The sequence below is a fragment of the Enhydra lutris genome, unplaced genomic scaffold (assembly GCF_002288905.1).
Source record: "Enhydra lutris kenyoni isolate GAN:26980312 unplaced genomic scaffold, ASM228890v2 scaffoldscaffold27, whole genome shotgun sequence".
Classification (NCBI taxonomy): domain Eukaryota; kingdom Metazoa; phylum Chordata; class Mammalia; order Carnivora; family Mustelidae; genus Enhydra; species Enhydra lutris.
Window position 1 is genome coordinate 12,941,578 of NW_019154111.1, and position 26,523 is coordinate 12,968,100.

General features: G+C 38.6%; 1 protein-coding gene across 4 annotated transcripts in view; it reads right to left on the reverse strand.

Annotated features, from left to right (window-relative positions):
• Positions 1-26,523, reverse strand: part of LOC111151940 (nuclear respiratory factor 1) — a 146,533-nt gene that overhangs the window by 95,956 nt on the left and 24,054 nt on the right. Inside the window, exon 1 of one of the 4 annotated variants that reach the window (XM_022510174.1) lies at positions 21,724-21,759. The exons of the other annotated variants lie outside the window; for them this stretch is intronic. The gene's annotated coding sequence lies outside the window, so the exon portion shown is untranslated. Of the gene's footprint in view, positions 1-21,723; positions 21,760-26,523 lie in introns of those variants that run through there. 4 annotated transcript variants of the gene reach the window in all.

Here is a 26,523-nt window from a genome sequence, read left to right on the forward strand (position 1 = left end):
ATCTTTTTTTTTTAAAGGTTCATATTACACATATCATTTTACAATTTTCTTTTTTTCATATTTTAATCTATCTAGATATTCTGACCTGTCAAAACACACAGACCTTTCTAAACAGCTGCAGTATACCTCATTGTATGGATGTACTGTGATTATCTAACCAATCACGTACTGGTAAGTAGCAAGGCTGCTTCCAAATTTTCACTATTATAAACATCAGTGCAATGAATATTCTTGTATATAAAATTTTGCATATAATATTCAATAAACTCAATGAAATGCAAATATTACCATATGATCCAGCAATTATACCTAGAAAAACTGTAAGAAAGGTCTCAAAGGGCTACTTGTACGCCCATGTTCATAGCAGAATTATTCACAATTGCCAAGAAGGTGGGAGCAACCCAACTATCCACTAATGGATTGATGGGTAAACAAAATGTGGATATATATATAATAAAATAGTATTCAGCCTTTAAAAAGAAGGAATACAGGGGTACCTACATGGCTCAGTTAGTTAAGCATCCACCCCAGGTCATGATCCCAGGGTCCTGGGATCAAGCACCACATTTAGCAGGGAGCCTGCTTCTCCCTCTGCCTTGGCTTGTGCTCTCTCCCTCTCTAATAAATGAATAAAATCTTAAAAAAAAAAGAAAGAAAGAAAGAAAAAGGAATACAAACTTAGAAGAGAATAATTTACTTGCCTCAATTTTTAAATATCTATAAAAAATTGGAGCACCTGGGTGGTTCAGTCAGTTAAGCATCTGACTCTTCATTTTGGCTCAGGCATGATCTCAGGATCATGAGATCAAGCCCTGTGGCAGGCTCCACGCTCAGCGGGGAGTCTGCTTGAGACTCTCTCCCTCTGCCCCTCCCCTGTTCATGTTCCATCTCTCTTTCTCTCTAAAAACAAAAAAAAACTACAAGAAATCTACATCTAGCATCATATTTAATGTCAATAAACTAGAAGCTTTCCTGCTAAGTCAGGAATAAGGCAAGGATGGTCCCTCTCACCACTCCTTTCCACACTGTACTGGAAGTCCTAGCTAGTCCAGGAAGATAAGAAAAGGAAATAAAAAGGTACACTGATTGGGAAGAAAAAAAAAACCCTGTGTTTGTTCAAGATGACATGATTATATATATATAGGAAATCCAAAAGAACCAAAAAACCTCCTGAAACTAGTAAGTGAGTTAGAGCAATGTTGCAGGATACAAAGTTCATACACAAAAGTCAATTGCTTTAGACCAGAAAATAGAATTTGAATTTAAAACACAATGCCATTTCCATTAGCAAGCAAAAAAACAGAATACTTAGGTATAAATCTAACAAAATATGGACAAGACTTATATAAAGAAAACTACAAAACTCTAATGAAGGAAATCAAAGAAGACCTAAATAATAGAAAGAGATTCCATGTTCATGGATAGGAAGACTCAATATTGTCAAGATTCTTAATTTGATCCATAGATTCAATGTAATCCCAAATGAAATACCAGCAAGTTATTTTATAGACAACAACAAACTGATTTTACAGTTTATATGGTGGGGCACCTGGGTGGCTCAGTCCGTTAGGCGTCTGCCTTCGGCTCAGGTCATGATCCCAGGGTCCTGGGAAGCAGTCCCACATTGGGTTCTGTGCTCAGCGGGGAACCTGCTTCTCCCTCTCCCTCTCCCACTCCCCCTGCTTATGTTCTCTCTCTCTCTCTCTCTCTCTCTCTGTCAAACAAGTTAAAAAAAAAAATTAAAAAAAAAAAAATAAAGCTTATATGGAGGGGCAAAAGACCCAGAGTAGTAAACACAGTAGTATACACACTCCCTCTCTCTCTCTGCCCCTCCCCCCACTCATGCTCTTGCGCTCTCTCAAATAAATAAAATCTTAAAAAAAAAATGTTGGACACCCAACTGACTGAGCCATCCAGGCGCCCCTTAATCATTTCTAAGTGTATAGTTCTGTAGTGTTAAATACATTCATATTGTTGTATAATCTCCAGAACTCTTTTCATCTTGCAAAACTGAAGCTCTGTACCTGTGAGGCAATCCCTCAGTTTCCCTTCCTTTCCCAGCCCCCTGCAATCATCCGTCTACTGTCTGTGTCTATGAATCTGACTAGCATAGAGACCTCATATAAGTGTATTTGTCCTGATTTATTTCCCTTAGCAGAGTATCCTTGATGTTCATCCATGTTGTACCATGTGTCAGAATTTTTTTTTTAAGCCTTTACTGAGGTATAATTGACAAATTGAGGAGAAGGTATAATTTTCCCATGTACCTCTCCCACCCCCACACTGACATGGCCTCCCCCAGTATCAATAACCCCCATATCAGAGTCATGCATTTTTTCTAATGGGTGAGCTTACACTGCCATATCATTATCATCCCATAATTCACATTATAGTTCACTCTTTGTGTTTTACATTCTGTGGGTTTAGACAAACGTATAATGACATTTTCCACCGTTATGGTATCACACACAGTAGTCTCACTGCCCTACAAAATTTGTGCTCCACTTATCAATTCTTCCTCCCCCTGATCCCTGGCAACCACTGATTCTTTTACCATCTCCATAGTTCTGTCTTTTCTAGAACTTCATATTGCTGCCATCACACACTATATAGCATTTTCAGGTTGACTTCTTTCACTTAGCTAGGCAATTGAGGTTTGTCCATGTCTTTTCATAGCCTCATAGCTCATTTCTTTGTAGTGCTGAATAATACTCTATGATCTGATGTTCCATAGTTTATTTATCCATTCACCTACTGAAGGATATTTTGGTTACTTATAAGTTTTAGCAATTATGAATATGCCATGAACATCTGTGCAAGTTTTTTGGCAGACAGAAGTTTTTAACTTCTTTGATAAATGCCGAGGAGCACAATGGCTGGATTGTGTAGTAAGAATATATTTAGTTTTGTAATAAATTTCCAAACTGTCTTCCAAAGTGGTGATACTATTTTGCATTCCCACCATTAATAAATGAAGATTCCTGTTGCTCCATACCCTTATCAGCATTTGGTGGTGTTGGTGTTTTGAATTGTATCCATTCTAACAGATGTGTAGTATTATCTCATTGTTTTAGTTTGCAATTCCTTAATGATATGATTGAACATCTTTTCACATGCTTATATGTAACCTATTTAACTTTTTGGTAAGGTGTCTGTTCAGGTCTTTTGCCATTTTTTAATCAGGCTGTTCATTTTCTTATTGTTTAGTGTTAAGAGTTCTTTGTGTCTCTGACTTTTACAACTATTTTCTCCCAGTTTGGCCTGTCTTCTCATTATCTTCATAGAGAGAGAGAGAGAGAAAGAGAATCTTTTTTTTTTTTTTTAAAGAGGAAATTTTTTTTCCCCAAAGATTTTACTTATTTGAGAGAGAGAGGGCACGAGTTGGGTGAGGAGCAGAGGTAAAGAAAGACAAGCTGACTCCCTGCTAAGCATGAAGCCCCACTCCAGGCTCAATCTCAGGATCCTGAGATCATGACCTGAGCCAAAGACAAAAACTTAACTGACCGAGCCACCCAGGTGCCCCAGGCGTCTAACTTTTGATTTTGGCTCATGCCATGATCAGGGCCATGGGATCAAACCCCATGTCAGGCTCCACATTCAGTAGGGAGTCTGCTTCTCTCCCTCTCCCTGCCCCTCCACCTACTCACACATACATGGGCTCTCACTCAAATAAATAAATAAATAAATAAATATTTTTTTACAAAATGGCTAAAATGGTAAATTTTATGTTATATATATTTTCCCACAATTAAAAAAAAATCATCCTTGACACCAGTGGTAACTATTTTACAAAGAATACATAACTATCATAGAGCAGAATCATAAAACTAGCCCTTATTATCTTTTAAAAATCCTTTGCATATTATTTTATTTTAAAAAAATAGAGTATAATACTCTGAAATAAGTCAGTCAGAGAAAGACACACATCATATGATTTTACTCATATGTGGAATCTAAGAAACAAAACAAACAAACAAGAAAAAGAAAAAGACAAACCAAGAAACAGACCCTTAACTAAAGAAAACAAACAGATGGTTGGGAGGGGTGGCGTTGGGGGGAATACAGGAAAGGGATTAAGAGTCATGGAGTAATGTATAGAATTGCTGGATCACTATACTGTAAGCCCCAAACTAATACAACGCTGCATGTTAACTATACTGGAATTAAAATTTTAAAAATGTTTTAATTTAAAAAACTAAATTCTTAAAGGTAAAATTTCTGACAAGATTACATGTATTTTATTTTATTTTATTTTTAGATTTTATTTATTTATTTGACAGACAGAGATCACAAGTAGGCAGAAAGGCAGGCAGAGAGAGAGAGGAAGGGAAGCAGGCTCCCTGCCGAGCAGAGAGCCCGATGCGGGCCTTGATCCCAGGACCCTGGGACCATGACCCGAGCCGAAGGCAGAGGCTTTAACCCACTGAGCCACCCAGGCGCCCCAAGATTATATGTATTTTAAATTTTGATGCATACTGACAAGCTGAGTGTTTAAGCTGTGCACTAACAATCTCTACTAGTATAACGCACCCCTCATGCCCAGTCTGGAATTCAATCAGCATGCAACAGAATACAGCTTTGCATATCGAGAGTTAACCAAATTTAAAAAAAAAAAAAAAAGGAAGAAGCCCTCTAGATATAACCCTTATGGCTACAAGTAAAAAGAACATAATTATCTATTCATGCAAAATTCTTCTTGCATTTTCATTCTCCTCCATTGTAAAACTCTCCCTTTCCTTCTTTGAAAAGTTCTAAAATCCTTGGTTTCTCTGAGTGATTCCTTTCTTTCTTTTTTTTCCCCCCTGGATACCTACCCCCACCCCTGAACCACCCCAGAGTTAGACTGTTTTAAGCCCCATCCTGTTGTCTTTGTTCTTCGGGCAAACTGGTTCTTTGTAAACGACAAATTTTCACCTTTTGGAGGTGCCTGATTTCTGTTTTATATTCTTGTGCTGTTTCTAATTTTTTCCCCCTCTAACTTAATTCAATTATCTCTTGTCATTCTCACACTACTATACATTTCATAACTCATCCTTCTAACTCTGATTCTTAACTTTGGGGCTATTCAGTTACCTCAGGAAGTATTTTGTATTCAAAATAAAATTCACTTTAATTACAAAATAAAAACCACATAATGCCTCAAATCCAACAAGATTAAGAATCACTCAGGATCATTTGACTCCCCCACCCCTCTTCCACACTTTCTCTTCTGCTTGAGGTCATCTCCCCAGCCCTGTATCTCTGTGTGGTGTAATACTTTCATGATGATTTCTTCAAATGGAGCTTTGGAAGACGTACCTGGTAAAAAATTATTTAAAAGAGGAAAAAAGGGGCACCTGGGTGGCTCAGTGGGTTAAGGCCTCTGCCTTCGGCTCAGGTCATGATCCCAGGGTCCTGGGATCGAGTCCCGCATCGGGTTCTCTGCTCGGCAGGGAGCCTGCTTCCTCCTCTCTCTGCCTGCCTCTACCTGCTTGTGATTTCTGTCTGTCAAATAAATAAATAAAATTTTTTAAAAAATAAAATAAAATAAAAGAGGAAAAAATAAGGAAAACACAGTAAAATGTTAATATCTGGGAAATATGGGTAATGAGAGTTCTTTACACTATTTTTGTAACTTTTCTAAAAGTCTAAAATTATATCAAAATAAATTTTTTCTTTTTGTCTTTCTTTTTTTTTTCTTTTAAAGAAAGGTATCTGGTAAGGTTTCTTCCATATCCTATGTTTGGTGTGTTTCAGAATATTCAAAGGACTATATCCTACCCCCCAGATTTGTACATATCTAAAATGCAATTTTAACACACTATTTAAGTTGCACAATTAAATATAATTTATGAGAGGAAAGTCCCATGAAAATACTGTTTTTCCATCTATTTCACTGTTCTTCTAGTGTAAGAGACAAACTACTTAGGGCATTTTAAAATTCTGGGTACTTCAAAATTGTTTTTAAATGATTTGGGATTAGATGGCATCTAACTGCTTTTCAAAGGGATTTGTCCGCTATGCACTTGGTATAATGGATTTCCATTCTTTCCTGCAGAATGCGGTTCGTGGCAGAAATCAATAGGGCTGTCTGTTTCACAGGCCTTGTCATTTGTGCCCAGTGCCTCATCTCTTCCTACCTCTCCCCCCATCCCACCCTTCAGCCTCTCTAACTACTTTTATTCTGCACTCTGTACAAAGCAAAGGCTAAGGTATTTCAGACTTTTTTGTTTTGTTTTGTTTTAAAAGATTTTATTTATTTGACAGAGAGAGAGATCACAAGCAGGCAAAGAGGCAGGCAGAGAGAGAGAGGGGGAAGCAAGCTCCCCGCTGAGCAGAGAGCCCCATGCAGGGCTCCATCCCAGGACCCTGAGATCATGACCTTAGGTGAAGGCAGAGGCCCAACCTACTGAGTCACCCAGGCGCCCCATATTTCAGACTTCTTTGAACCAGAGTGGGATACTTATAAATGATGCTTTCAATGTTTTCATAAAATAATACATAAAATAGGTTGTTTAAAGCCAGATGTGACTGGCATATCATACTGCTAGAGATCTTCATAAGCACCCGCCCACTCATTTCTAGTAAAGCATTTTAGCTTTCTTTCATCCACAAGCAGTCTGTGGACAGCAAAACTGATAGGAACTGTTACTAACTGAAAACATATTAGTCAGTAACAATTTTCAAAAACAGCACAGACTGTTACCAGATATCCAGGATGCCTGGGACAAGTTACTTAGAACCTCTAAGTCTCAATTTCAACATTTGTTGTTATTGTTATTGTTTTTTAAAGATTTTATTTATTTATTTGACAGATAGAGATCACAAGTAGACAGAGAGGCAGGCAGAGAGAGAGGAGGAAGCAGGCTCTCTGCTGAGCAGAGAGCCCGATGCGGGGCTCAATCCCAGGACCCTGGGATCATGACCCGAGCCAAAGGCAGAGGCTTTAACCCACTGAGCCACCCAGGCACCCCAACATTTGTTTTTAAATGAAAAGAAAATGATAGTACCTGTATGCAAAGGATATGAGGATTAACTGAGATCATCCAGATAAAGCAATAAACACAGTGCCTGGCACATAAATCTCAGTATTAATGATGATGATGATGCCAGAGTTCCTAGGTCTTTATGGCCCTATTCTTGATTCATCATCTTGCAAGGACTGTCTCAATTTCTTTTCTTTTTTTTTTTTTTTAAGATTTTATTTTTATTTGACACAGAGAGAGAGATCACAAGTAGGCAGAGAGGCAGGCAGAGAGAGAGGAGGAAGCAGTCTCCCCGCTGATCAGAGAGCCCGATGTGGGGCTCGATCCCAGGACCCTGAGATCATGACCTGAGCTGAAGGCAGAGGCTTAACCAACTGAGCCACCCAGGCGCCCCTCAATTTCTTTATCTTCAGATCAGGCAACCAGCTCTAAGAATATGGTTTTCTTAACTGTGTGCAGAAGGTTTTGAGCCGGGCATCTAATAAGCCGTTCTTTATTACATCAACTCTGACAACTGAGATATTGTTCTCCTGGACATAAAAGGAGACTATACAGCACCCACAACTCTAGCATAATTTCATGAGAGTGCACAAATGGAGAGCCAACAGGTGGACCCAACAGTGACTCTTCCAAACAGATGTGAGAAGCAAGGTGAAAGCCACCTGTCACTCTAAATACCGCATCCAAATGAAAAGGCTTGAGCAAGTGATATTCAGCAGATTAGTCAACACTCCATTCAAGAAATCCATTCCCCCAAAACAACAGCACAGCATTTAATAAGTTCTTAGCCTGGATCATCATGGCAGAGGGCGGGAGGAGGCACAACATGCGTTTTATCTATAGATTTGTCTTTATTATATAAACTATTGTGGATGGGGGAGGGGTGGTTTGGTACAGAGGAGTTCCTGCTCCTGCCAAGTGGGCCAGTATCTGTGCTTACTGGTGGGTAATATTACCTTCATTACCTTATTACCTTTATTACTGAAAGGTAATAATGAAGAGGGCACAAAACACGGATTTGCCTGTCTCCCAGCACCCTGGAAGCTCCAGTCAATAATTCCTAGTAAGCTACTGGAATTTGGATGACATGTCCAACAGAGTTCAATTTAATCTGATCCACACATAATGGACAAGATTAAGTGTAGAGTATTTTAAAAATCAAAGTAGGAAGAGCAGGCCAGGAAATCTAATCAAGGTATAACTAAATGTAAAGGCAAGCACTAGACTAATCGATAGCATTATCATAGCAAAAGAAAAACTGCAAGAACTGCCTAAGGGAAAGTCCCAAAGCAAGACTGTGTCTACAGTCCAAACCAGGGACAGGAAAACCAAGAGGCTCAAATACACTCCCGGGCATGTCCAGAATCTAAACTTCGTAACTATGATAAAAATTTCACTCAACAGAAGAGCCTTTCTCAAAAAAGCCTAAAGTTAAGGACAGGATTTGATTCTTGGGGGAATGCAGAGTAATGGATCAAAATCTCAACACAGCAGGAAGAAAAAAACTGCACAAGAAAGTCAAGGTGAAAGTAGAAGCAAGGGTAAATGTAGCTTAATTCTGAGTAATAAATGGAGCTTAAGACAAGAAGAATCCATTTGACCTTCCTAGGAATATTCTCTTTCAAACAGTCCACGAGTGATATTGGACTTGAAAAAAATATCCTCCCACACCACTGGGCTCTCCAAAGGCGGGGGTGGGAGGTGTGTGGATAAAGCCACTGTAGGCAGTTTATTGTTTTCCATAAAACAGAAAATTAAATATAGCTTAAAATACAGAAAATTAAATACAGTATAAAATAGAATGTAAAGGTTATGAATCTTGACAAGGTGAAAGCAGGGATAAAGCAGAGAAACAAGAGGTGGGAGAAGGGGTGGGGAAGTGGAGGACCAGCTGGGAGCACTGACATCCTATCTTCACGAAGTGAGGGAGTCAGGAGACACTATCAAGGGCTGATGGAAGAACTCAGTAGGACAATGTAACCAAAAAGAGGGGAATGGAGAAAATGCTGTGAGGTAATCCCTACACAGAAGAAAGTAAAAAAGGCCCACGTTTGATAAATTATTATTCAGAGTTATGGAGGAATTATTGTTTGATAATACCATAAATAAAACAATTAAACTATAAGCAAAACAGTTATCTGTCTCTGAAAAGTAGGACTGGGGGTAGGGAAGAGTGTGGAAAAGCCCACTGATTTTTATTATAAATCCTTCTGCTTGATTTTTTATCTTATGAGTGTATACTTTGACTTCTACAAAAAAGACTTCAAAAACAAGTAACTACAACATTCCCTTCCAAAATGAGCCTTTTAAATATTTAAGTGATGTACTAGAGCAAACAAAGTGTCACTAGAAAAATCAAATTTCTATCTTATGCTAAGAATCAAGAGAACCGCACAGTTCAAGTTTAGAAACCGTCTTGCCTTGTATAAGACTAACTTCCTAATTTGGAGCATCTGAAAGTAACAAAATGTTTTATAACTGCATTTATGTATTGCATGTATTTTTGTACATATCTGTATTTTTCATTCTGATATGTTGATAAAATTTGTAAATATTCATTACTATTAATAACAGCCCAGGAATCCAGTTAATAATAGCGCTTTTATAGAATATGTGAGAAAAACAAAGCTTAACCACACAACGTCACAATGACTTAAGGATGAGTATCCACAGTACTGTGAAAACAATGCTGTAAGCTCACTGAAGGTAGGGCTTGGTTCCATCAAGTCTTTATGAATAGTAGCTATTATAATTTGCTCTTTAATAAATGTTTGGGGGTAATTGGTTTGCATATTTTAATTACTAAAGCTAAATCCAGGCATCAGTTTCTATAATTTCCCTGTAAGGTTGTCCTGGCTATTCATCTCTTGTCTCTCACTTCCAAGCCCTCTCTTCTACACTAGTTCTCAAGTGCTCTCTACCCAGCTCTGAGCTGGGTCAGTCAACCTATACCAGATTTGCCTGCCAGTTGCCATTAGGTTTTACTGAGGGGTGGCAAAGCATAAATTGAGAGGAGAGAGGGAGAAGGGATTTCCTTGATGTTCTCATTCCTATCAATGCTGCTCCAGCAAAGAGGACAACCCCTTCTCCCAACTCCAGCTGTTCCCCTTCTTCCCTGGTGGTTGAGCACCGACTGCCTGGCATCCTACCCAGAGAGCCAGTTACCAGCTAGCTGTGTGGGGCCCCTCTGAGCTCCTAGGGTCTTCTGTTCCCTCAGCCCTAGGGGTGATGGCTGCTTCTCATAATTATTAGTATCTGGATTACCTCGGTGTCTGCTTTTTGTGTCTTCAGCCTTCCAACATCTGTGTAACCCATTCCCAGAACAAAATTCTCTGAAATACTTCCCATGGTTTACTAAGTCTTCACTGATACAAAGGGAAGAAAATATGTACCCTCATCAGAAATAATTTATAGTGTGCTGGTAAGCAGCAAAACTTTATATTGACTTTTATAAGTCAATATAATAAACTGTATTGATATGTTATACTGTGGATAATGTAGAATCTAAGGACATTTTTTTTGCAAGTCCACCACTAGGGTTTCTATTTCCATACACTGATAGAAGTTGAATTCAAAATCTTGAGTCTGATGAATCATTAATAAAAGGCTAGGTTGGGGCACCTGGGTGGCGCGGTTGTTAAGCATTTACCTTCGGCTCAGGTCATGATCCCAGGGTTTTGGAATTGAGCCCCACATCAGGCTCTCTGCTCAGTAGAGGCCTGCCTCTCCGCTCAGTAGAGACCTGCCTCTCCCTCTCCCACTCGCCCTGCTTGTGTTCCCTTTCTCATTGTCTCTCTCTCTGTCAAATAAATAAATAAAAATCTTTAAAAAAAAAAAAAAAGGCTAGGTTAGAGATAATATGACCCATGAAGAGAGAAATGGGACCCTTACAAGTAAGAAGAGGGTACAGAGAGAAAGGGAGGTAGGAAATATAAATACAAACTTTTATCTGTTTGAGTGTATCTTAACTACTTTTTTTTTTTTCTTAAATTTTTAGTAAGCTCTATGCCCAACGTGGGGCTTGAACTGAGGACCCTGAGATCAAGGGGCAAATGCTCTACAGACTAAGCCAGCCAGGTGCCCCTATCTTACTTATCATTTAAGATACTTAATAAGTCTAACATTCCAGAAATCTCAGAATCAACATCACAGACAAAAATGTCTTTTTATAGAAATAGTAGTGACACTCACAAAACGATCTGTCATATTATTCAATGAATAGACTAGTTCAGGTGTTTGGACCAATCAAAGAAAATGTGGTAGCAAGGGCAGTTTTGACCTTCATCTACCACTCTAAGTTTTTGACAGACTATAGTCTAAAAATCAACAGTGAGTACTAGGTATAATTTTCAGAGTGGCTTGCAACTATTTAGTTATTATCTTTTCTTTAAAAAAGTAGGCTCCACGACCAATTTGGGTCTTGAACTCACGACACTGAGATCAAGAGTCACAGGCTGTACTGACTGAGCCAGCCAGCCACCCCTATTTTTTATTATAAATATTTTTATTATATAACTGGGCACAAGGTGTACAAGGGTATGCAAAGTCTCCTCTCCATTCTGCTTTAAGGCTTAACCTCACTTCTACAGCAAGGTGGTTAAGAGTACAGAGTCTGAAGCTGAAGTATTTTTGGATTTGTGTCTTTGCCCTGCCATTCACTAGCACCTTAGAGAAGTTTCACTTGACTTCTCTGCCTTAGTTTCATCATCTCTCACATGGGGAAAATAACAGAACCTACTTAATAGAATTACTGAGGACCCAATGAGTAAATATGTACAAGTGCTTAAAATGGGACATAGAATACAGTAAGTACTACATAACTGCTACCTATTATTATCATTAATTCCACAAAGAAATACAAGCAAAGCATAGAAATGTCAGAAGGAAAGTTACAGGATTTATTTTATTAATATTTTTTTATTGAGTTGTTTTTGGGGTTTTGTTTTGTTTTGTTTTGTTTGTTTGTTTGTTTTGGTTTTTTATGGAGGGCTCTACACTGTGCTTCAACTTTGTGTTTTTTAGGTAGGGCTCCAATATGGGTCTTCAACTCATGACCCTGAGATCAAGATCTGAACAGAGATCAAGAGTCAGATGCTTATTAACCAACTGAGCCAACCAGTGGTTCCCATGAAATTTTTTTTTTAAGCTTTTATTTATTTATTTGACAGAGATCACAAGTAGGCAGAGAGGCAGGCAGAGAGAGAGGGAGAGGGAAGCAGGCTCCCTGCTGAGCTGAGAGTCCGATGTGGGACTCGATCCCAGGACCCTGAGATCATGACCTGAGCCGAAGGCAGCGGCTTAACCCACTGAGCCACCCAGGCGCCCCACCCATGATTTATTTTTATATTGGGAGAAAAAATGCTCACAGATCACAAACTAAAAGGTTCTGGCCAAGTGTACCCGGCTGGCTCAACTGGTAGAACACAGCGAATCTTGAATCTGGGGTTGTGGGTTTGAGCCCTACACTGGATATAGAGATCACTTAAAAATAAAATCTTAGGGGCGCCTGGGTGGCTCAGCGGGTTAAGGCCTCTGCTTTTGGCTCCGGTCATGATCCCAGGCTCCTGGGATCGAGCCCCACATCGGGCTCTCTGCTCAGCGGGGAGCCTGCTTCCTCCTCTCTCTCTGCCTGCCTCTCTGCCTACTTGTGGTCTCTATCTGTAAATAAATAAATAAAATCTTTTTAAAAAACTAAATAAAAATAAAATCTTAAAAAATAAAGTTTGGCCATCTAAGGAAGGTCCTCTATCCGAGAGTAGTTATTGATCTTTTTTGGATTATGGATCCTTTTGAGCATGTGTGAAAACTACAGACCTCCTCCCTAGAAAAATGCACATATACACAAAATTTTCCAAAATATTTCAATGTTCTTGGACTCAAATCCCAAATACATTATTTCATGATAACACAGCTAGACCAAAACTGAAACACTAGAGGGTGCCACAACCAAAGAAAAATATAAAGAAAGCACAGGGAATTTCAGGTTGCTTAAAATTCTTCAACTGGAACACCCTTCCATAGAAAAAAAGAATTAGGTGAATCTAATGAAATGCTTTAAAAATACATGAACCCTTCTATGGGTTCTAGATGAACACTGTCCAGTAGAAATTTCTGCAATGGAAATGTTCTAAATTTGCACTGTCCCAAACAGGAGCTGCTAACCATGTGTGGCTATCGACCACATGAAATGTTCTAAGGCATTAAAATTTAAATTTTATTTAGTTTTAATTGATTTTAACTTAACCACATGTGGCTGTGGCTACCACACTGAATGGTGCAGCTCTACATTCTTTTTTTTTTAATATAAGTACAAATTAATAAAGTTAAATAAGAAGCCACATGCCATTTAAAAAAGCAAAAATTGCATTCTAGTGAAAAGCACCAATGGGCTAAGGAAGCACAGAGAAGACAAGGTGGCAAGGACATCAAGTGGATATCATGGAGGAGATGAGTGTTTAGCTCCGAGTTCGTCAGGTGCCAGAATGAAAGAAGGGCACTGCAGGCAGAGGCAACAGCTTGTGAAATAGCTTGGTGTAATGAGGGGGCATCAGTGAACATCCAGAGAGCAAACTCACGAAAAGTCTGCGGACCAAAGGAACCCTGCTCTCAGCTGCCTTCACTCCAGATTCTTTCTTTACACTGCAATTTAATCTGGTAACAATAAAGTTAATGCTGACCCACCTGTCAGAGGAAAGTCGTCTATCCACATTATAAAACACCTTACAGCTGAGTGGAGGGTTGATGATAATGATAAAAAGGATTAGAAAATGCCTTTGCAAATATTCAGATGCTTATTAATAGCCAAAAATACCAATAAAACGCAGATGAACTGCTGAAGCTATCCTTGGATTAGAAAATGGTAGAATAAGAGACTCAATCTCACAAAACAAACTGAGAGATGCTGGTTGGGGGGTGGGGGCAGGTGTGGAGAGGGTGGCTGGGTTATAGACACTGGGGAGGGGATGTGCTATGGTGAGTGCTGTGAAGTGTGTAAGCCTGATGATTCACAGACCTGTACCCTGGGGCAAATAATACATTATATGTTAATAAAAATAATTAAAAAAAAAAAAAAAAAAGGACATGGTAGGGAGGTTAGTATGCCCAGGCACTTGCTAACGGGTCAGAACACAGCTGACTCTTTTTGCAGAAAAATCATTTGTCCAGAGCTTCTCCCCAAATTACCAAAAATCAAATAAGTACTTGTCATGTGACAGCAGGATCAGCGGCTGCCTCAATTTCCATTAAGGGGAAATAACTTAAATTGCTTAAGTCCCACCCCTCCATCTCAGACAAGCACAAAGGACACTTTTATTTCAGATCCTGCTTACTGTGAAATATAGCATTGTTGCCCGGCTGCTTCTGTGGTGGGCCTCAATCCTGCTGGATCTGTCATTACACAGCCAACATTCAGTTAGTTAAAGCTGTTTCTTAGGTTCTGGCGGACATTTCAATGCATCATTTCTCTTCTGAGATAACTGAACTAGCACTTATCCCTGGATAAAATTATGAAGGTAAAAGTGTCAATACTACAGATCTAGGAATCTGCAGTTCAATCACTCTGTGATTCATTTTACAAATATTTACTGAATTCTTATTCACTAAGACACTCCCAGATTATTTTAGTATTAGTGTTCCAAGAAAAACTATGATAGGCAATTTTTATTTTTAGTTAAAAACACATTATTAAAGAAACCACAAGTTCTTTTGGGGTAACTGAGAAAATACAGGTGAGGAAAACAAAAAACAAACAGAAATCACTACAACCTGAGATGGCCACACTACAAAGTTAACAATTTGGTATATATGTTGCTAGCATCCCTGCCAAGTTTCTTATACGGTTGGTTTTATTTTGTTCTCTTTAAAAACAAAAGTGAGGCTATAGTGTACATAGTATTTTTTTTTAAAGATTTTATTTTTAAGTAATCTCTACACCCAAAATGGGACTCAAACTCACAATTCTGAGGTCAAGAGTCACATGCTCTACCAACTGAGCCAGTCAGGAGTGCCAAGTGTACATACTACTTAATACATATTTTGAAATTTAATACAGAATAAAATTGTTCATGTTATTAACATTTTCACATCATTTTCTAATGTTTGCAAAGCATCCCTTGTAAATATGTGCAGTAGTTATTTTACTCATTCCCTAAAGTCAATCATTTAGATTGTTTTGCAAATTTTCACTATTATAAGTAGCACTGTGATGACAATTCTAATATTCAATAAATATCTGTTGAATAAATGAGTAAATGAATTATTTACTAAAGTAAAGTCTTTCACATATACCTGATTATTTCCTTAGTTTCCAATGGACGTCAAAACATAGTTATGATTTTGGACTTGCTATTACAGCAGGCATGGAAAGGTAATGCAGGAAAAACAGCAATCTAAACATAAAAGTAAGCACATAATACCTGGTAGTGGATGGAGGACAGAAAGAATATATTCACCTTGACAGTGAGAAAGGGAAGTATAACTCCCAAAAGGTAGAATACAGGGAAAGGGAAATAAGTGCAGGGATACTTAACACCATTTTACAAAATGGCAGATTAAGACTTTATTGAAAATTGATGGATCAAAAAAAAAAAAGTTTATCACTTAAAATTATAAAGATAATAAGAGTCTATAAATAATATAAATATCAACTAATGGGAGATAGAGAGAGGAAGAGGCAGAAAAAGTGAGTTGATTCTTATTTTTTATATAAAAAATCTGTAAGATATTTTCTAAAGTTGATGAATAAGGAACAGAAGTTTATACATATTATTAAGTCTTATGAAAGTGACTTCAGGAGAAGCTAAAAACAAAAATAGTGAAATAGGGGCGCCTGGGGTGGCTCAGAGGCTCAGCCTCTGCCTTGGGCTCAGGTCATGATCTCAGGGTCCTGGGATCCAGCCCCGCATCAGGCTCTGCTTGGCGGGGAACCTGCTTCCCCGTCTCTCTCTGCCTGCCTCTCTGCCTACTTGTGATCTCTGTCTGTCAAATAAATAAATAAAATCTTTTTAAAAAGTAGTGAAATAAGGGGCGCCTGGGTGGCTCAGTCGGTTGAGCCGCTGCCTTGGGCTCAGGTCATGATCTCGGGGTCCTGGGATCGAGCCCCGCGTCGGGCTCTCTGCTCAGCAGGGAGCCTGCTTCCTCCTCTCTCTCTGCCTGCCTCTCTGCCTGCTTGTGATCTCTCTGTCAAATAAATAAATAAAAAATCTTTAAAAAATAAAAATAAAAATAAAAAATAAAAAGTAGTGAAATAGTTTTTAAACATTGTCTTTGGACAGTAAGGCTGGGGAATGTAAGAAAAAGAGATGAGGCAGGAGCTATGTTTTTGTTTTTGGTTTTTTTCATTATAAGCTTTTCCCCGCTATTTGATTTTTTAGGAAGTGCAAATAATATCCAGATGAAGGTTGGTTAAAAAGAAATCTGTAACTATTCACTTTTACTCCTATTAACTATATCCTTATTTTTTTTTAATATTTTACTTATTTATTTGATGGAGAATGAGAGAGAGCACAAGCCAGGGGGAGCAGCTGGCAGAAGGAGAGGGAGAAGAGGCTTCCAGCTGAGCAGGGAGCCTGAAGTGGAGCTTGATCGCAGGACCCTGGGATCATGACCTGAGCCGAAGGCAGACACTTAACCAACCGAGCCACCCAGGTGCCCCTAACTATATCCTTCTATCTTGACAACTAGTCATGCTCAACTACCCACAGAGCTTTCCTTCAACCAGATGCAAACTAAAAAAATCCTTAAGACCTTGGAGACCCTCTAGTCTGATTTTCTTATTTTACAGATTTAGTTGAGACCCAGAAAGGTAAAGTGAGTTACCCAAAGTCACATCTCTAGTTAGCAGCAAAACCAAAATTCAAACCCACATCTCCTGCCTTCCAGTGGAGTGCCCCATTCGTTCCCTCAGAGACCTACCCTTTGTCCCAGAGTACAATCTAACCATTATTGGCTTAGGCTCCTTAACTGCTATTCCACACTATCATGTCCATTCCTTATCTTCAAGCCAAAATTTGGGTTTTACTCAGGGTGCAGTGAATTTGTATTATAACAAATTTGCACTATAAATATGCATATTGAAGTACTTTTTCAAAACTGTACCTTCAGGGGCACCGGGATGGCTCAGAGGGTTAAGCCTCACCTTCGGCTCAGGTCATGATCTCAGGGTCCTGGGACCGAGACCCGAATCACCCGAATCAGGCTCTCTGCTCATCAGGGAGCCTTCCTCCCCCTTTCTCTCTGCCTGCCTCTCGGCCTACTTGTGATCTCTGTCAAATAAATAAATAAAAATTTTTAAAACAAAACAAAACAAAACAAAAAACTGTACCTTCAGTAACTCACCCCAGGCTTCCTATCGTACCTCCTGGAGCCCCCACCATCTCTGCCTGAAAGGATGTAGCTACTTTGAGGATTGGTTCCTACAGTCTGAGAGGCCTGAGAGCATGCTTCCCAGCCACAGGAATAAATGCAATTCATGAATTTTCCAAAGTCCTGTCTTTTGAAGCAACGATATTCTGTGAGCATCAGGGTGGGCAACTGATTTCATGTTCTTCTTCATCCAGATTAAATGATTTAGCTAATTATCCACTCTTACTTTCAGTAGATGGAAAGAGAACAAAACTGTTAAAAAACAACTGTTTTGGGGCGCCTGGGTGGCTCAGTGGGTTAAGCCTCTGCCTTTGGCTCAGGTCACGATCTCAGGGTCTGCGATCAAGCCCTGCATCAGGCTTTCAGCTCAGCAGGGAGCCTGCTTCCCCCTATCTCTCTGCCTACCTCTTTGCCTACTTGTGATCTCTCTCTGTGTCAAATAAATAAATAAAATCTTTTTAAAAAATTGTTTTGAGGAAACTGGAGAATTGTGCACACAATTTTTGTTTGTAATCATACCATTTAAAAAATTATTTTAAAAAAATTATTTTAAAGCTGAATTTTAAATGGTACAAAAGTCCCCATTACTTATGAGATTATATTAGATTATTATGGAAATATGAAAATAAAAAACATGTAAAAATGGGAACCAAACCAATCACTGGAAATCAAGTATATGCAGAATGATCAAGATCTAATAACCAAAACCGCAGTATCTACTGTATTTTAAATTGTACACAATTTATAGATGGTGCATTCACTGTCTCACTTATTTAAAATAAGTAACACTGGATGGCTAAAGAATGGCTTGAGCGGGCTGAGGCTAGAGGCAGCGTACAGTGAAAAAGAAGAGTCAAAGATTGACTCCAAGGTTTTTGGTTTGAGCAACTGTTCAAAAACAAGAGCCATGGGAACGAATGTCAGAAGAACAACTGAGATGCCTATTAGATATTCATGTGAAATGAATATTAGATATTCACGTGAAAATGCTGGGTAGGATGTAGTGAATTGGTGACTTAAGTGTATTGGTTTTTTCAACTGCTTTTAGATGCTTTTTAACTGCTTTTTTAAAAACTATTTTAATTGCTTTTTAACATTTATTTTTGCTCCTTTTTTGAAGAATATAATTAAAAACTAATATTCTTAGAAAGGTTGAGGACAACACTTATTATCTGGGTTCATTAATTTCTCAACAAACAAATTACAGCGCCACTACAGTGCCACAAAAGTGCCACTAATATCTTTTCTGAGGTAACAACACCTCAATTGCAATTACCTATCACATCTCAGTTTACAGATTTCTGTCAATTTTCTTTACGGATGCCAAACACCTATAAAAACAGGCAACTACGTAAATAAGTTAAAGTAGCCACTGGAGAGATTCGAGCATGTGCTCTATAAATTACTATATAAATATTCTTTCTTTTTTTCCTAAGAGCTACTGTAGTGTAAGAAGCCACACCTGGAGTCAGAAGTGCCTGATTTTGATTTCTAGTTGTACAACCTTGGGGGAAAAAATCCTGAAATTTCTATGGGCTTCTGTTTTATTGTCTGCAAAACTGAGAATAATGCCTGCCTCACAGGGTAGTAAGAGCTAACATTTATTGAGCCCTTGTAATGATGTGCTGATGCTTTTCTAAGACTTACATACATGTAATCTCATGTAATCCTCACAACTCTACGAGGTATTGATCATTATTATTCTCACTGACATAAGATGAAATGAGGCACAACAAGGTTAAGTAAGTGTTCTAGAGCAAACAGGGAGTGGCAGAAACAAAATTAAAATCTTGGCAATACACATACTGCTTTACAGTTTACAAAACATGTTCACATTTTATTTTTGAAAGTAAATGTAGTACAGTATTAAACAGAACAATCTGAAATCACTTTTTCTAGTCCAAAACAGTCAAGACAATTTCCTATGGTTCAACCTTAACTATTACGCTATAGCCACTTAAAAAAACGAAATGTGAAAAAGTTTTTTAACTGTAAGCTTCTATGGAAGTATAATTTTAAGCAATAACAAATAGAACCACACTAAGAATTATTAACACAACTGTGACATTGAAAGTAGTATGAAAGGGACCAGACAATATATGTAGGAATCCACTCCAACTGCACATCAACCGATAATCAATAATCAATAACAAGTCCATTATACATAACCCAGCTGTGGCATTTTGAGGATTAACCTTCTGAACAGTATGGAGACAAGGTCAAGCTGACATCATTTTTCCCGAGGCTCTCATCACCATCTGATGCAATATTTATTAGTTCTTTTTCTCCCAACCCATTAGAAAGTAAGCTCATGAGGGCAAAGAGTTTTCTGTTTATTCAGTGCTTTACCTCCACTTTACCCTAGAACTGTTCAAGGCTCACAATAATCACTCAAATTTATATGCTGAAAAATTGAGATATTAGAACTTACTACAAATTACTTGGACTAAGAATACATGAAATGCATTTTTTTAAAGATTATATTTATTTATTTGACAGAGAGAGTGAGCGAGAGAGGGAATACAAGCAGAGGGAATAGGAGAGGGAGAAGCAGGCTTCCCGCTGAGCGGGGAGCCTGATGCAGGGCTCGATCCCAGGACCCTGGGATCATGACCCCAACCCAAGGCAGATGCTTAACGACTGAGGCACCCAGGTGCCCCCATGAACTACATTTTAAGACAAAGATAAATAGTACCCAGAGATTTTGTAATGTAAACAATAACAAATAAAACCAACCTTTCTAAATGACATAAGATAGTAACCGTTTCTACCCATAAATACTTTGAAAAGTGTCAGATATCTAAATTTAATAGTACTCTTTCAGAAATAAACCCCCCCATTCACTGTAATCCATTAAAATAAACCATATCTTGAATTACTTAGAAAATTAAATTTAGGATAGCATTTAATCAAAGTTACAAACAGTAGTAAGAAGGAAAAAAACCATCTTAGAATCTTAGAATCCTAGATTAGAAAAGGAAGTTAGAGAAAAGTAAAAAAGCACATAATTTCAGGACTGAAACAAATGAAACTTAGAAAGTGGCTGAATATAAAATTAAAATGATTTCTTAAAACTAGGAATAACATTTTCATTTTAGAATTTGTTTAACCTGTACAAGATATCCCTAAACTAAATGGGGGAGGGCAATGCTACCCTAACTTTGTAAAGGAATAAAAGCTCCTCAAATAAAATTTTACCACATTTCCTGTTCAAAAAAAAAAAAAAAAAAAAAAAGACCAACAAAATTTTTCCATAACTATTAAATGTTGCATCCATTTAGAATATTTGAAGAATTATAGAGCACTATACAAAGAATAATCATCCTATAAGAATAAAAAAATTTTTTTTTCACTACCAGTTTCTCCATGAGACCTTTTATAAAATGTTAAAAAAACAGAAGGGGAAAAGGGACCATCAGATGTACTTTACATACACATGTATGAGCAGCCACTTGGTCCCAGCCACAATAGACATCCTGCAGCTGGCTGTCAAACCACTAAAAGCTGCTTGTCACCCACCTTCCTCGTGTCTTAGAACTGAGCTCACCTGGGTCAAAACAAGTCAACTGCCTTTCTCACCAGCAGTAATACACTAGAATAAAAGTGTCAAGAATAATTTGGCCGCCAAGATTTTGTTCTTATGAACAGACTTGTAACTGTTAAAGGGGACATTAAATTAGAGCTATTGCCTAAAAGAAAAGGGCTATCTGCATCTGTAGCTTAATTGGGATAATATTTCTGAGGTCTTGATCTATAATCAGACCAGAGGAAAGAGAATCAACTGGGGGGCGGGGGGGGGTAGGCAACAAATATCACTACCCTAAATCGGGGGAATAAAGAGTAAACTATTTAAAAAAAAAAAATGATCATGTCTGGGACGCCTGGGTGGCTCAGTCAGTTAAGCATCTGCCTTCACTCAGGTCATGATCCCAGGGTCCTGGGATGAAGTCCTGCATCGGCCTCCTTGCTCAGCGAGGAGTCTGCTTCTCCCTCTGCCTGCGGCTCCCCCTGCTTGTGCTCTCTTGCTTTGACAAATAAAGTCTTTTTTAAAAAATAAAAAACAGGAGCGCCTAGGTGGCTCAGTGGGCTAAAGCCTCTGCCTTCGGCTCAGGTCATGATCCCAGGGTCCTGGGATCGAGCCCCGCATCGCGCTCTTTGTTCAGCAGGGAGCCTGCTTCCTCCTCTCTCTCTGCCTGCCTCTCTGCCTATTTGTGATCTCTGTCTGTCAAATAAATAAATAAAATCTTTTTTAAAATAAATAAATAAATAAATAAATAAATAACTATGCCAGTAGCAATATGTAAATAAAACTAGGGTTCTACTTTAAAACAGATTCCATGTGTTATGCAACAAGGAATATTCACTCTGACTTAGAATAATTATAAATCATTAGTACCAAGGAATGCCACAGAAGTATTAAAGTATGAGGCAGACTGATGTGTTCTGACACAGAAAATGTCCACAGGGTATGCTGCTGGAAATTGGAAAAGACAAAACAAAACAAGTTATAAAATCTGTTAGAATAAGTGTGGTCTCATTCAGAAAAAAAATATATATGGGTATAGTTATGAGCAAACAAAATAATCTCTAAAAAGATATCTTGAAACTATTAAGAATACTCTTCTGTGCAGAATTACAAGGACTTTATTTCTTTTATGTATTTTTTTTCTCCCTTTAAAATAGAAGGACGTAATTACTTTTATAATGGGGGTGGTGGTGGTAATTTCCAGGTCTAGGAAAGAAAAGACAAATACCATAATAAGCCCTTCCCTCCCCCTTTACCAAATGAAAAATCTGAGGATGTCCTCCAAGCTCATGGAATCAGAGAAACACATATACAAACAACACATGACAAAGCTGCATGATGTTCTGTGAAAATTCTTTCTTTAAGCAGAATTCTTTCTTTTTTAAAAATTAAAAATTTATTTATTTGTCTCAGAGAGAGAAAGAGCACACGCACAAGCCGGGGGAGCACAGGCAGAGGGAGAATCAGGTTTCCTGATGAGCAAGGAACCCGATGCAGCACTCAATTCCAGGATCCTGGGATCATGACCTGAGCCAAAGGCAGACACCTAACTGACTGAGCTACCCACTGTCCCATCTTCAACAGAATTCTATGTGGAACCTGAAAACATAAGAGTAGAGCTTCTCTTACTGAAGGAGCTGGGAAACACAGACAGCTATACCCATTCATCCTCCTCATCTTCTCAAGCCCTCTGAGGCTCCTGAGGACTCCAGAGAGCACAAGTGGAAACTCCCTGATCAATGCAAGTCTTCCATCGCGCAGTTGGGAAATTGAGACCCGAGGATTGGTCTCCTGTTAAGGCCTCTGCCTTACAGACTAGCCCCGGGGTCATTTTATCTGCTAGGCATGAGAGACATAGTCCTTGAGCCTGTCGTTTCAAATACATCCAGAAAAGTGTACAGAAAACAGAGAAGACAGATGAATTGACTCCAAAATAGCAAAAACAAAAAAACAAAAAACACTGCATAATAAAAATAATGTAGAATAAATGTCCAAAAGAGGAAAAGAAACATAAAGTTTCCTGATAGTCAACATGATTCAAGCACATAACTCCTTAGTGGCTTTGAAATGTATGTTTTTCTACTGTCTGAGGGTCAAGTTCAGGTATACATATCCATCAAAGTAATAGAAACTGGAACCTGACGCTGAGAAAAACAAGTGGGGAAAAAAGGCAGCAACAGAAGGACAGTTTTGGAGACTGAAAAGTCAAAAAAGATTTGTTGGTCAAGTAGGAAGATACCTAGAGATTCTGGAGATAGTGAAGTACACCTGTGGAGGGTAAAATCAGAGTCCCTAAGGACTCCGAACAGCCCCCAAATAATAAAATCTCCGAGGACAAATTTCACACTAAACTTAGTATGGAAAGGAGCATATGATATGCAACACCTATAAATGTGGATAAAGAAAGGTGATGTCTGCACCAGTCCGATCACACCTGCATTTAGTGCTGGGACTTCACTTTTTTAAGCACTGGGACATAGGCCCAATATTATAAGAGCAATATTATAAGTGCAAAGGCCCAATATTACAAGAAACAGTTGGAAAACATGGAGATGTCTAAGCCTAGAGAAGAAAGGACTTTAGGAAAATGATCTCTCAAATATTAAAGGGCTATCATGGGGAAAGCAAATCATAAATAGTATGTGACCCCAATAAGAAAAAATAGGTAAGAAGTTAGGGTAGATAGGGCAGAATCTGGTTAATAGATCATTTTTTCCTAACCGGGGTGTGAGGACAGAGCGAGTTGTCAGAAAGCCAGGAGTTCTCCCATCACTAGACACCTTCATACAAAGCACACATAACCACTTGGGGGCACTGGAGAAGTGGGCTTGTGCACATCCTCACTCTCATACACAGGAAGTTAAGGGAGCACAAAACTCAAATTCTGCACCAGGGTTCCACAGGTGTACATCAGGGAGGCTGTCTCAGGTGAAATGGATACATACCGCAGATTAAATCTGATTCAATCCTTGCCCTTCATCTACTGGAAGAACATAATTTTTTGATATATAATTTTGCTGCATTTGGGGTTGTGTAAAATGTACACACCGAATTACACAGACGGTATAAAACTAGCTTTAATCAAAGGTTTAGTCTCTTTGAGAACTGTAACAGTAGAAGCTGAAAGGCTTTCTGAGAGAAATGTAAGGGGAAAAAAACAAAATTCTTCTGCTATCATAGTCTTAAAACAATTTATACACTTTTCTGGGATGCCTGGTTGGCTCAGTTGGTCAAGCATCTGCCTTTGGCTCAGGGCATGATCTCAGGGTCCTGGGATCGTCCCACATCCTGTTCCTTGCTCAGTGGACAGCCTGCTTCTCCCTCTGCCTTCCGCTCGCCCTGTTCATGCTCTCTCTCCATTCTCTCTCTGACAAATAAATCTTAAAAAAAAAAACAAAAAAAAAACCAACTTTATACGCTTCCCTTATTATTAACAAATTACAAAGGAAAGCAGGTTTTATTAATGCACTGCTTCATCCCTGGAGATTATGTATAGTGAAACTGATGATGCAACACCTTTACTGAAGGCTGCAATCTCACTCACTTGTCACACAGCCAAGAGACCCTGGGAAAGGATTAAATTTTGTCTTACTTTGCCTTTTAAATGTGTATGCTGTTCTAACAAGTGTAGTTCTGGTTCCCTAGGCTAATACAAGAGATGTGGTAGAGCAGGGTAAAGAGAGTTAAGAACAATAGGGAGAAATCAATCAATCAATCAATCAATCAATCAAAGAAAGAAAAGAAAAAGCAGCCAAGAACAAACTAAAATGAGCTGTTATTATGGAGAGAAAGCCAGCCCTACAGACCTCAACCACTTGTAAGGGCATTATCCTATCACAGGACAAGCATTCCTTTATATGTCTGAGTAATGTTTTTCACAAAGCATGAGCAATCTAAAAATACACACGGCGGTCCCTCTGGAAGACTGTTTGGCAGTTTATTACAAAACTAAACATACTCCTACTATATGATCTAACAATTACACTCAGTATTTATCCAAATAAGTTGAAAATGTATGTACACGCAAAAACCTGCACATAAATGTTTACAGCAGCTTTACTCGTAATTGCCAAACTGGGAAGCGACCAAGATGTCCTTCAACAGGTGAATGAATAAACAAATTGTGGTACATCCAGACAATGAAATATTACTCAGCAGTAAAAAGAAGTAAACTATCAAGACACAAAAAGACATGGAGGAATCTTAAGTGCCCATTGCTACATGAAAGAAGCCAATCTGAAAAGGCTACATACTGTACTAATTTCAACTATATGACATTCTGTAAAAGGCAAAACTATGGAAACACTGAAAAGATCAGGGTTTGGAAGAGGGGAGGGGAAGGAGCACCAGGATTCGAGCGCATCGGAACCATTCTGTATGACACCGTAACAGATGATACGTCATAATACACTTGCCCAGGGGCACCTGGGTGGTTCAGTTAGTTAAGCATCTGCCTTCGGCTCAGGTCATAATCCCAGGGTCCTGGAGTCAAGTCTCACATCAGGGACCTTGCTGAGCGGGGAGCCCGCTTTTCCCTCTGTCTGCTGCTCCCCCTGCTTGTGCTCTCTGACAAATAAATAAACAAAATCTTTTTTTTTTTTTAAGGATTTTATTTATTTGACAGATGGAGAGAGATCACAAATAGGCAGAGAGGCAGGCAGAGAGAGAGGGGGAAGCAGAGAGCCCGATGTGGGGCTTGATCTCAGGACCCTGAAACCATGACCTGAGCTGAAGGCAGAAGCTTTAACCCACTGAGCCACCCAGGCGCCCCAATAAACAAAATCTTAAAAAAAAAAATGCACTTGTCAAAACCCACAGACTGTACAATCTACTGGATGCTACTGTAAACTACGGCCTTAGTTAATATTGGTTCATCAACTGTGAGAAATTTACCACACTAAAGCAAGATGTTAATAGAAGGAAGGGGTGGTGAGGGCGTATACGGGAACTTACTATAGTTTCTGCTCAGTTTTTCTACTAAACTGCTCTAAAAAATAAAGTATGTTAATTTTTAAAATATGTCAAAAATCAATGTTCCCATTAGAAATCATGGTAAAGTTGGGGGACAGGGATTTTCAGGCATAGCTAGGAGCTCCTCTACTCTAAATCATAGTCTATTTAGTTAGCCTTTAGTTAGATAATGCTGAATAGTTATATATTATTTATGTGATATTTATTGTTATAGCTTACTTAAAATATGGTTTATATGTAAAGTATACATAGCTTATAGTTAACTTATATAAAGCTAAATACATCTGAATGTAGAGGAGGCATGGTGATGGGAAAGACTGAAGAAATCAGGGGGGTGGGACAGATTCATCTAATGAAGAGATGACATTGCTATCAGAACTGTCCCAACACTGCTAATATTGTCCTAACTAAAAAGTACACAAGAGTTCAGAGGCACTGAGGCCAAAAGAAGTTCCAACACAGTTCAGTAATCAGTGCTTTCCACAGTGATATCAAGTTGCCAAAAAAAGATAAAATTATAAAAAGTACATAATATTCTGGTTTAAACTGTACAGAAATACACACTGTAGGCTTTTTTTTTTTTTTTTAAGACTTTTTCTGGGGGCACCTGGCTCCCTCAGTCAGTAGAGTATGTGACTTAAAATCTCAGGGTCATGAGTTCAAGCCCCATATTGGGCAAGGAGCCTAGTTAAGACAAAA